Genomic DNA, 8,959 nt, shown 5'->3' with positions numbered 1-8,959 from the left:
GTGGCCTCCCATGAGGTTGCAATCAGATGCTGGCTTTGGCTGGGCTCATCTCAAAGGCTGCTTCACTCACATGTCTGGTACCTAGTCTGGGAAAACTCAAATTGCTAGCAATTGGGCTTCTCCAGTGTCTCTAACTATCTTTATGTACCCTCTCCCTATAACTTGCTACCACACGGAAGCTTCAGATTAGTTGGACTTTCACAAATTGGCTAAGGGCTACCAAAAGCATGTATCCTAGGGGAGAAAAGGAAAGGCAGGAGGTAATTTCTATGGCATAGTCTTGAAAGTCACACAGTTTCACTTCTACTGCATTCTGCTGGTCATGACAATTACAAAGGCCCGTCTGTGTTGAAGGGAAGAAACATAAAAGCCACCTCTCAGTGCAGGTGAGTTATTGTCTCCCTGTAAGGAGACATCACACACATGGGCACACAGCATGGGCGAGCTAGTGATGTGGCCATCTGGAAAATACAACTGCCACAATGGCTCCAGTTGTCCTTGATAGGAGGTTCGTCTCAAACAAAACAAGTCAGTCTGCCATTTCCAGGAGTAGAAAATCCCCTCTCCGTTAACTTGGAGTTTTCTGTCATTGAGAAAAGACTGCCATGACTGTGTTCTAACGGAGATGCCGCCGTGTTGGAGCCCTTGTGTCAGCTCAGCTGAACCCATCTTCTCAGAGACCCAGTAAGAGCTTTGGCACCATTTTAGCAAAGCTAAGGCAGACATGGCCTGAGGCTCCTGCTGCCCCACTCAGACTCACTCCCAAGGCTGGTTTCTAGAAGCCCAATAAAGAAAATCCACACCACTCCTCATGGTCCACTCTACCTTTGCTTTATTCCTGCAGATGAGTACTGTACAAAGAATATTCTGTAAAAACGCTGTTTGTACAAAGTATGAATTCTGTTAAAAATTTTTTTCAGAGAATTTAACATATTCTTTCCCCCTCTTCCAGATTCATAATGCATATTAGCATAAAGCCTCTGAAAAGTCCTGTAGCAAAGAAACTTTGTTTCATCCCCATTTTCATGAATTTATTTAATGACAGAAAGTGGGTTGAGGGGCTTTTTTATTAACAGGACAGAAATGAACACCCCATGAGCGTTGTACAGAACACGCAAACATTGAACAGAGCATCCCTAGACTTCTGATCCCACACTGCTCTTGTGGGACTGTGGAGCTAAGTTGTGCATAGTAAAACATTGTGTCTCAAATTGCCTTATGGGAGTTAAGTCATGGCTGAGCGCCCCTTTGCTGAGTGGTATGCTTTTTTGGGTGTTCCAAAGCAAAGATGGGCCATGTACCATTTTCCAAATTAGGCTGATGAATGCATCAACCTTTTCCACCTGCCAGTAACACAACAAGGAGTTTTTAAAAGGCTTTTGTTTACTGTCTGCCAATACACATGGGGCCATTAGCCAGTTGGCAGGTCTTGGTGAGCTTCATTTCTGCCAGCTTACAGTGAGCTGCCCACTCTTTAGCTGAGAGCCACGATCAATGCCGCTTCAATGCTAAAGGGCTGCAGGGGTGAGAGGTGGGAGAGAGTAAGAAGCAAGGAGAAAGGGACAAACCTTCCTTCTACCCTCCACATTAGAGAGCCCTCCCACTCAAAGCCTCATTACAGGCACTGCTGCCTGTCTGTTCTACCAATCTCTTGATAATTTAGATGTGTTTCCAATTGAGAGCTGTGTTGTTTAATAAAACAGAGACAATCGACTCTTCCTCAGTGTTGTAATAGCCTCTCTGTGTGTTTACTTGAGAACAAATGCTGTTATAATTTCTTCGGGGAATCAATATCTTCCAGTGCATATGCACAGCCCTATTGGAGTTCAGATTGTATAAGGAGAGAAGGGGAAATTTATTGCCTTGTAAATGCTGGCAGAAGGTAGTAGGTTTAGTGAGAGCTGTAATTAAACTTTTGCTGATAATAAAAAATGGAGGCAATAAACACTATTTTCCAGTCCTCAGTCTCAGAACAGTTGAACCATCACAGGGTCCTGGACTCTTGCTGGTCTCTGCACAATTAGCCTCTGAAGGTGAAGGTCCCAGAGCCCAAAGGCTGCCAGCTCCTGGGCCCTTGAGATGCCCTCCATGTGCTCACAGGCCCATCTGCTTTCTTCAACTTTAGCAGCAACAAAGTCAACCTTTATTTTACCAACTGCTTCTAAAGCTGGCTATTCAAGCCAGAGCTACCAGGCTAAAAGTCTACACAGGATTTGAGAATGAGGAGTTCAACCTGGAGGCAAGGACCTTTACTCCAAAAAGAACTGAAGTATAAGGGGAGGTAAATCACTCCCTTCTCAATCTTTCTACAGGGGGACCCCTCCCCGGGAATTCACTCAAGTCTTCCAGAATAGCACACAAAGATTTTCCAAAGGTGATTGCTTGTTTCTCAGCTAAGTACTTGCTGTGCAGTTTTGTATGTGCTCTAGGTTTGATGGAGGCAGAGGAACTGCATGGTTAGGAAGGGGATGAACACCTCCTCATGCCCACAAGGTGGCAATGTCCACAAGGTACCACTGACACCTTGCCACTGGCTAAGGACATCTGCATTGTCTTTTCCAGCTGGGGTGAAATCAGTCACCTCTCTCCCTGCAATTCCTGGCTGTGTCCACAAGAGTGTCAGACTATGGACGAAGGAGGCAGTTTCTCTGGCCTACTGAGATAGGGGCTTCTTCAAGGCTTCTTTGCCCCTGGGTATCGAAGTAAGATCAACTGGCCTGGGAAAATCAGAAAATATCCCCACTCAGCAGCTCCACTACCACCATCACCCATAGGTTAAGCTCCCAAAGGGGAAGAACTTTGTCTATAATCTCTGTAGCCATCCAGACAATAAATATCTACTGAGCACCTACTGTTTCTCATGCACGGTGTCACCGCACCCAGCACCAAACACTTGCAGAAAGAACAAACAAGTGAACAAACTGGCCTCCATATCCACCAGGAGGTTCCTCTGAGAACAATACAGGAGCCTGAGTTCTTCTAGAAATAATAAGATGCTCCATACTGAGCACCTGCTATGTACCAGCTGGCCTACACAGCCCTTTACACACGTCCATTCTCTCCTTTGGTCCTTACAACCACTTCCCACTGTGAGGTAGAGATGGTGTTGTTGACAGTAGAGGACAGTAAGGCTCAGAGGGGCTAGCCGTGTGCCCAGAGCCAGTGCCACCCAACACACAGCACAGGGCCAGCGGGGAAGGCCCCAGGTGATGGTGCTCCAAAGCCCACATTCTTTCCCTTATGCCACGTTCCCTGTCAACAACGTCACATGAGACCCTCACCTGCCATCACTTGCCTTCTCCTCTCAGGGTCTGCTGAGAGAGCAGGTGGAAGGTGCAAAAAGAAGTTCACCCCTGAGTACTTGAGAGAGACTAGCAAAAAAAGGGCTGAGCAGGGCTGCCAAGGAGCACCACGGAGAAGCAGCAAAGAGGTCTAGGGCTTACCTGTCCATAGGAGGCAGGCCTGGCTGGGACCACTGGCTGCCGGCATCTCTGGATTGTCTGCCTTTCTCTCCTGTCTCATCTTCCACCCTCCTTCCCTCCTCTAAAATGTTCAGAGGACTAAGAGCCTGCAGGGAATCTCAGTCCAGTCCCCTCGCCAGCCCAAATACCTCCCACTGGGTGGCCCTTAGCCCTGGGGCTCCTTCGGCCAGTGCCAAGCATATGCAGCCCCTTTGCAAGGTTGGGCACATGGGGTGCAAAACCAGCTGGGCACCAGACGTAATAGGGTACTGGTGAGGTGCAGAGGCTGGCTGGCCCCAGAACGCAAGACCTTCCCAGTGTCCAGCCCTCTCCTGGGCAGCTCCCCCTAGAGAAACAAAGCTTCCAGCAGCGAGTCCCAAGTCCAGGATGGACCTGCACCAATTCTGATGCTGTGACTGCAATCTCTTTCTTCAGATGCCTAGCACTTGTACAAACTTCAAGTTGCTCATCTCCAAATGAGTGAGGGACTCACCCTGTCATATCAGCTGCCCTGGATTCACCCACAGGGAGCAGCAGGCCCCAGGGGAGAGTCTGGAGAAAGTGTCCACATTTGCAACTTTCCAGCTCTGGGGCTTCTCCAAGGTACCCAATGGCCCCAGATGGGAGCTCCAGAGCTCAGGCTGCGGTGGGGACCCTAGGCCGCTGATTATCCAGTAACATTACCAGCAGGCATTAAATCTATCCTCAGTTAACCCAATGTCTTTAATAATAAAAAAGATTTTGCACTGGGGATAAATACTGTGTCTCATTTTCTCACTCTCGCTGGTCTCCTGTCACTGTGCACTTATTAATACAATCGCTAATATACGGCTCCCAATCAGCCACTAAAATGCTGCTGTTATTCCTACTAATTTGACAATAAAATATGGCTGTGCCAGGCCATAAAAAGTAGGATGCCATGTGACTGGGGGCTCTGTGGGAGGTAAGCCAGGGAGCCCAGGGCTCTAGACTGGCCACCAGGAACTGAGCCACCATGACCACAGCCTTGCAGGCCCTGACTTCCAAGGACCCAGAGACCACCAGAAACTCAGAGGTGTTCCCTGCTATATTTCCATTACTATATAACAAATTACCACAAACTTAGGAGCTTAAAACAACACTCATTAATCATCTGACCGTTCTGTAGGTCAGAAGTCCAGGCGTGACTAAATTCTCTGCTCAGGGGCTCACCAGGCTGAAGTCAAGGTGTCAGCTGGGCCACATTCACAGTGGGAGGCTTGATGAGGGCGGAATCCACTTCCAGGTGCATCTCATTCAGGCTCTTGGCAGATTTCTGTTCCTTGCAGCTGTAGGACTGAGGTCTCTGCTTTCTTGCTGGCTAGGGCTCACTCTCTGCTCCTAGAGGCTGTCTCAGGTCCTAGCTCCGGGCCCCGCTACAATATGGTAGCTTCCTTCTGCAAAAACAGCGGGAGAGTCTCTCTTCAGTCTTAAACTGTGTAATCTAATCGGGGTAGGTGATATCCCCTCCTATCCACAGTCCCACCACATTCAGGGGCAGGGGCATTGTGCAGGCCATGTACACCAGGGGTGGGAATCTTGGAATCCTGCCGTCTCGGAATCCTGCCCACCACACATGGATTTAAGATCCTCCACTTCCCCGTCTTTGTGTGGAGGCAGCCTTTCTGCTGATAACTGGACCTTGGTTCTAATCTCGCTCCCCTTCCCCCACACACCAGAGAAGAATCCTACAGCATCTGGCAGCTCTTCTCCCAGGCAAAGCCTCCACACCTGGCCAAGTGGAGAAGAAAGCAGTGGGCTCAGGTACTGTGGATGTGCAAGGGATGGACGGAGGGGCTCAGGAGCAGTCCTTCCCCAGGCCGCACAGCACGGAAGAGGTATTTGCAAAAGCATTCTCTTCACCAAGTAGCAATAATCCACTTCCAATCCAAAGGCGGCCCTTCCTCAGACCTTCTTACGGCTTCTCCTAAAAAAAAAAAATCTCGTTTTTGTAAAGCTCCCAACTACTGAGGCAAGCAAATCCCATTACCCACCAGGTTATTTCCTCACCCTGGTTCTGGGCACCCAGATTCCTGGACCCCACCCCCAGATCAGTGCACCCAGAGAAATGGGATCTGCCTTTGTAAAGCTCCCAGCCAGAGCTGCTGCCCAAGAGCCCTAAGGGAGAAGCAGGCCTGGGCCTTGCCCTGATCCAGCTGCTTTCAATGAGCTCTTCAAGCCCAGAGAGGAAACAGAAACAAACTGGCTTTTGATTTGAAGAATCAAGTTTATATGAAAATCCACCCATCGCAATTAAAACACCATAACCCCAAATGACCCCGACAGCCTTTCAGATAAAGTCCACCTTCTTCTGGCTCCCCACTCCCAGGCCTGTACAGGGGGCCCCTCACCCTGTCTCACCGGCCTTCTCCACTCCACCCAGGGCCCCTTACTCCTCCAGAACCTTTACTCTTAGGGTCCCCTCAGCTGGGAACAGTTTGGGAGGCCGAGGCAGGAGGATTGCTTGAGCCCAGGAGTTCGAGACCAGACTGAGCAACATGGTGAAACCCTGTCTCTTAAAAGAAAAAAAAAAAATTAATTAACTAGGCATGGTGGTGCATGCCTGCAGTCCCAGCTACTCGGGAGGCTGAGGGTAGGAGGATTGCTTGGGCCCTGGAGGTCGAGGCTACAGTGAGCCATGATCATATCACTTGCACTCGAGCCTGGGTGACAAAGTAAGACCCTGTCTCCAAACACACAAAAAAGGTCAGATTTTGCAAAATCTGCAAATGAGAGTCAGACTCAGGTGACCAGAATCAACTTCTTTAGGACTAGATTCTTGGCAGGTGGAGACCTCACCTAAAACCCTTATCCCACCCCCTAAACTCAGGTGGCAGGGGACAAAGACTTGAGGCATGGCAACAGACTGTGACTTTAGAATAAAGGTGGCCAGGGCCGGGCGCGGTGGCTCAAGCCTGTAATCCCAGCACTTTGGGAGGCTGAGACGGGCGGATCACAAGGTCAGGAGATCGAGACCATCCTGGCTAACACGGTGAAACCCCGTCTCTACTAAAAAATACAAAATAAAATTAGCCGGGCGTGGTGGTGGGCATCTGTAGTCCCAGCTACTTGGGAGGCTGAGGCAGGAGAATGGCGTGAACCTGGGAGGCGGAGCTTGCAGTGAGCTGAGATCTGGCCACTGCACTCCAGCCTGGGTGACAGAGCGAGACTCCGTCTCCAAAAAAAAAAAAAAAAAAAAAAAAAGAATAAAGGTGGCCACAGCCATCGGCGTGACTATGAGCTGCTGGGCATCAGTGCCTCTCTCCTGGCAGCAAACCAGCCCCACGCCAAAGCCTTGGGGCAAATCTCAGAGAACAGGCCGGGCAGAGGGCCCTGGCAGGGGAGTCAGATTAGGTCGTGTCCTGGGGACAGCTACACGCGGCAGTCCTGCCGCCCACCCCCTGTGTCTCCACACTTTCCCTGGCGTCTGGGACCTGGAGACTCAGAACATGTTTGCATCTGTCAAGCCCAACAAGTCATTAATTACACCTTGGGGAAAGTCACAGAGCAGGGTGTGGATGGGCAAACACTGTTCAAACATGCTGAGGCAAACCTTGAGATTTGTTTGACGCTGCTGGGGTTATTGTGGTCTCTGTTTTGGTTGACTACAAATCCCAAAACTTTCCAGTGTTCCTTTTGGAAGGTCTTTGAATTGAAAGATTCAAGCCTATACTGCTCTTACATTCCCTGAGGGAGTTCCCTCACTCACTGTGACCTCACCTATGGTCCTTGAGGCCTGAGGGGTCCTCCACAAGGTCCCTCTCCCAGTCCCCAAGGTGAAAATTCCACCCCCAGAGCTAATGCCAGGGGGTAGGAGCAGGATTAACCTTTTTCACAGCCCTCAGCCTGCTACTGTTCTGACTCAGGATTCTAGGAAGGAGTTTTGGGGTCAGGAGTCTTGTTTGGTTTGTTTGGTTTTAAGATGGAGTTTCACTCTTGTTGCCCAGGCTGGAGTGCAGTGGCGGGATCTTGGCTCACTACAACCTCCACCTCTCAGGTTCAAGCGATTCTCTTGCCTCAGCCTCCCGAGTAGCTGGGATTACAGGCACATGCCACCACTCCCGGTTTTGTATTTTTAGTAGAAATGGCATTTCATCATGTTAGCCAGGCTGGTCTCGAACTCTTGACCTCAGGTGATCCACCCACCTCGGCCTCCCAAAGTGCAGAGATTACAGGCGTGAACCACTGCGCCCAGCCAGGACTCCTGTTTTACAAGTGGGCTCAGGCTCACAGCAAGCAGGGTCCTATCTAGCTTCAGCTGAGCTCTGAGTTTCTCAAACTGTAGAATCATCTAGGAATCCTGTAAAAGTGCCAGTTTGGACTCAGCAGGTGTGGAGTAGCACCTGAAATTCAGCATTTCCCACATGCTCTCAGGTGACACCCATGCTGCTGGTTCACAGACCACACTTTGAGTAGCAAAGCTCAAGAGTAGCACTGCCCAGCAGAAACAGAAGCAGAGCCACATAAGTCATTTTAAAGTGTCTCCTAAACACATCAAAAAGTAATTGTCATAATGTATTTTATTTAACCCAATGTGCCTAAAAGAGTATTATGTCAACATATAATGAATATAAAAAATTACTTACGAGATAGCTCACATTCTTTTCTTGTACTAAGTCTTCAAACTGCAGGGTGGATTTTACCCTTACAGCACATGTCAATCTGAACTAGCCACACTTCCACACTCAGTGGCCACATGTGACTAGTGGCTGCTGTTTTGGACAGTGCAGCTCCAGGGAATGGGAGAAAAGGAAAAGAATATGAGAGGAAAGAAGAAAAATCAAGGAGCCGCCACTGGGTGACCCACCTTGGGACAATACAGAAAGAGCATAGCAATGAGTTCTAGACTCAGCCCTGCCTCAAGAGAGTCAGGTAAAGTCTGGACCTAGCCCTTTCCACCAATAAAATGGGTACAGCAATGCCTGCCCATCACTCGGCCCAAAATCTGGGCAAGACACTATTCCCAGCTTATGGGGCTTGTCAACATTGGATTCTGCAGAGCAGAAAACTAGAGTCTTCAGGCAATAATACCTGGCTCCCCAGGGTGGGGCCTGAGCCCTCCAGAGAGCTCCAACAGGAGAGTCTTGATGTTCACTGTTCACACAGGGTAGGCTGGCAGGGGCTCTACCCCAACCCCAAACCACCCTGAACAATCTGGCCCTATTTAGGAAGGGCACATTGCTGTCCCTGCGAACTGAGGAAACGCAGGCAGATAGAAGTAGTGCTGCCCATGCATCTCACACTGCCAGAGGAGCTATTTTCAGGTCCTTGCTGCTGAGATCATCTTCACATCCTTTGCTCTTTTCCCTGTGCTTCAAGAGCTGAAGCACCAGAGAGGTCAGTCCTGGTGGGTATTTTGCTCTGGCCACTTCCTGGATCTCTGACGCCCAGTAGGGATTTGGGGGAAGTGAACTTTGTAGAATTCAGGAGCAGGGTGGGGCACGAGGTTTGAACACCAGCCTATACTAGTGAAGCACTGA

General features: G+C 49.6%; 1 long non-coding RNA gene across 2 annotated transcripts in view; it reads right to left on the bottom strand.

Annotated features, from left to right (window-relative positions):
* Positions 1-787: 787 nt before the first annotated feature.
* LOC105467149 (uncharacterized) overlaps positions 788-8,959 on the bottom strand; it is a 112,447-nt gene continuing 104,275 nt past the window's right edge. Inside the window, exons 1-4 of one of the 2 annotated variants that reach the window (XR_978650.2) lie at positions 8,066-8,580; positions 5,211-5,406; positions 4,653-4,876; positions 788-2,717 (exon numbers count right to left, since the gene is read on the bottom strand). This is a non-coding gene — a long non-coding RNA (uncharacterized lncRNA). Of the gene's footprint in view, positions 2,718-4,652; positions 4,877-5,210; positions 5,407-8,065; positions 8,581-8,959 lie in introns of those variants that run through there. The other variant, XR_011624679.1, reaches the window with a different exon arrangement.

The sequence above is a fragment of the Macaca nemestrina genome, chromosome 6, assembly GCF_043159975.1.
Source record: "Macaca nemestrina isolate mMacNem1 chromosome 6, mMacNem.hap1, whole genome shotgun sequence".
Taxonomy (NCBI): Eukaryota; Metazoa; Chordata; class Mammalia; order Primates; family Cercopithecidae; genus Macaca; species Macaca nemestrina.
This window is presented reverse-complemented; position numbering and strand designations above follow the sequence as displayed.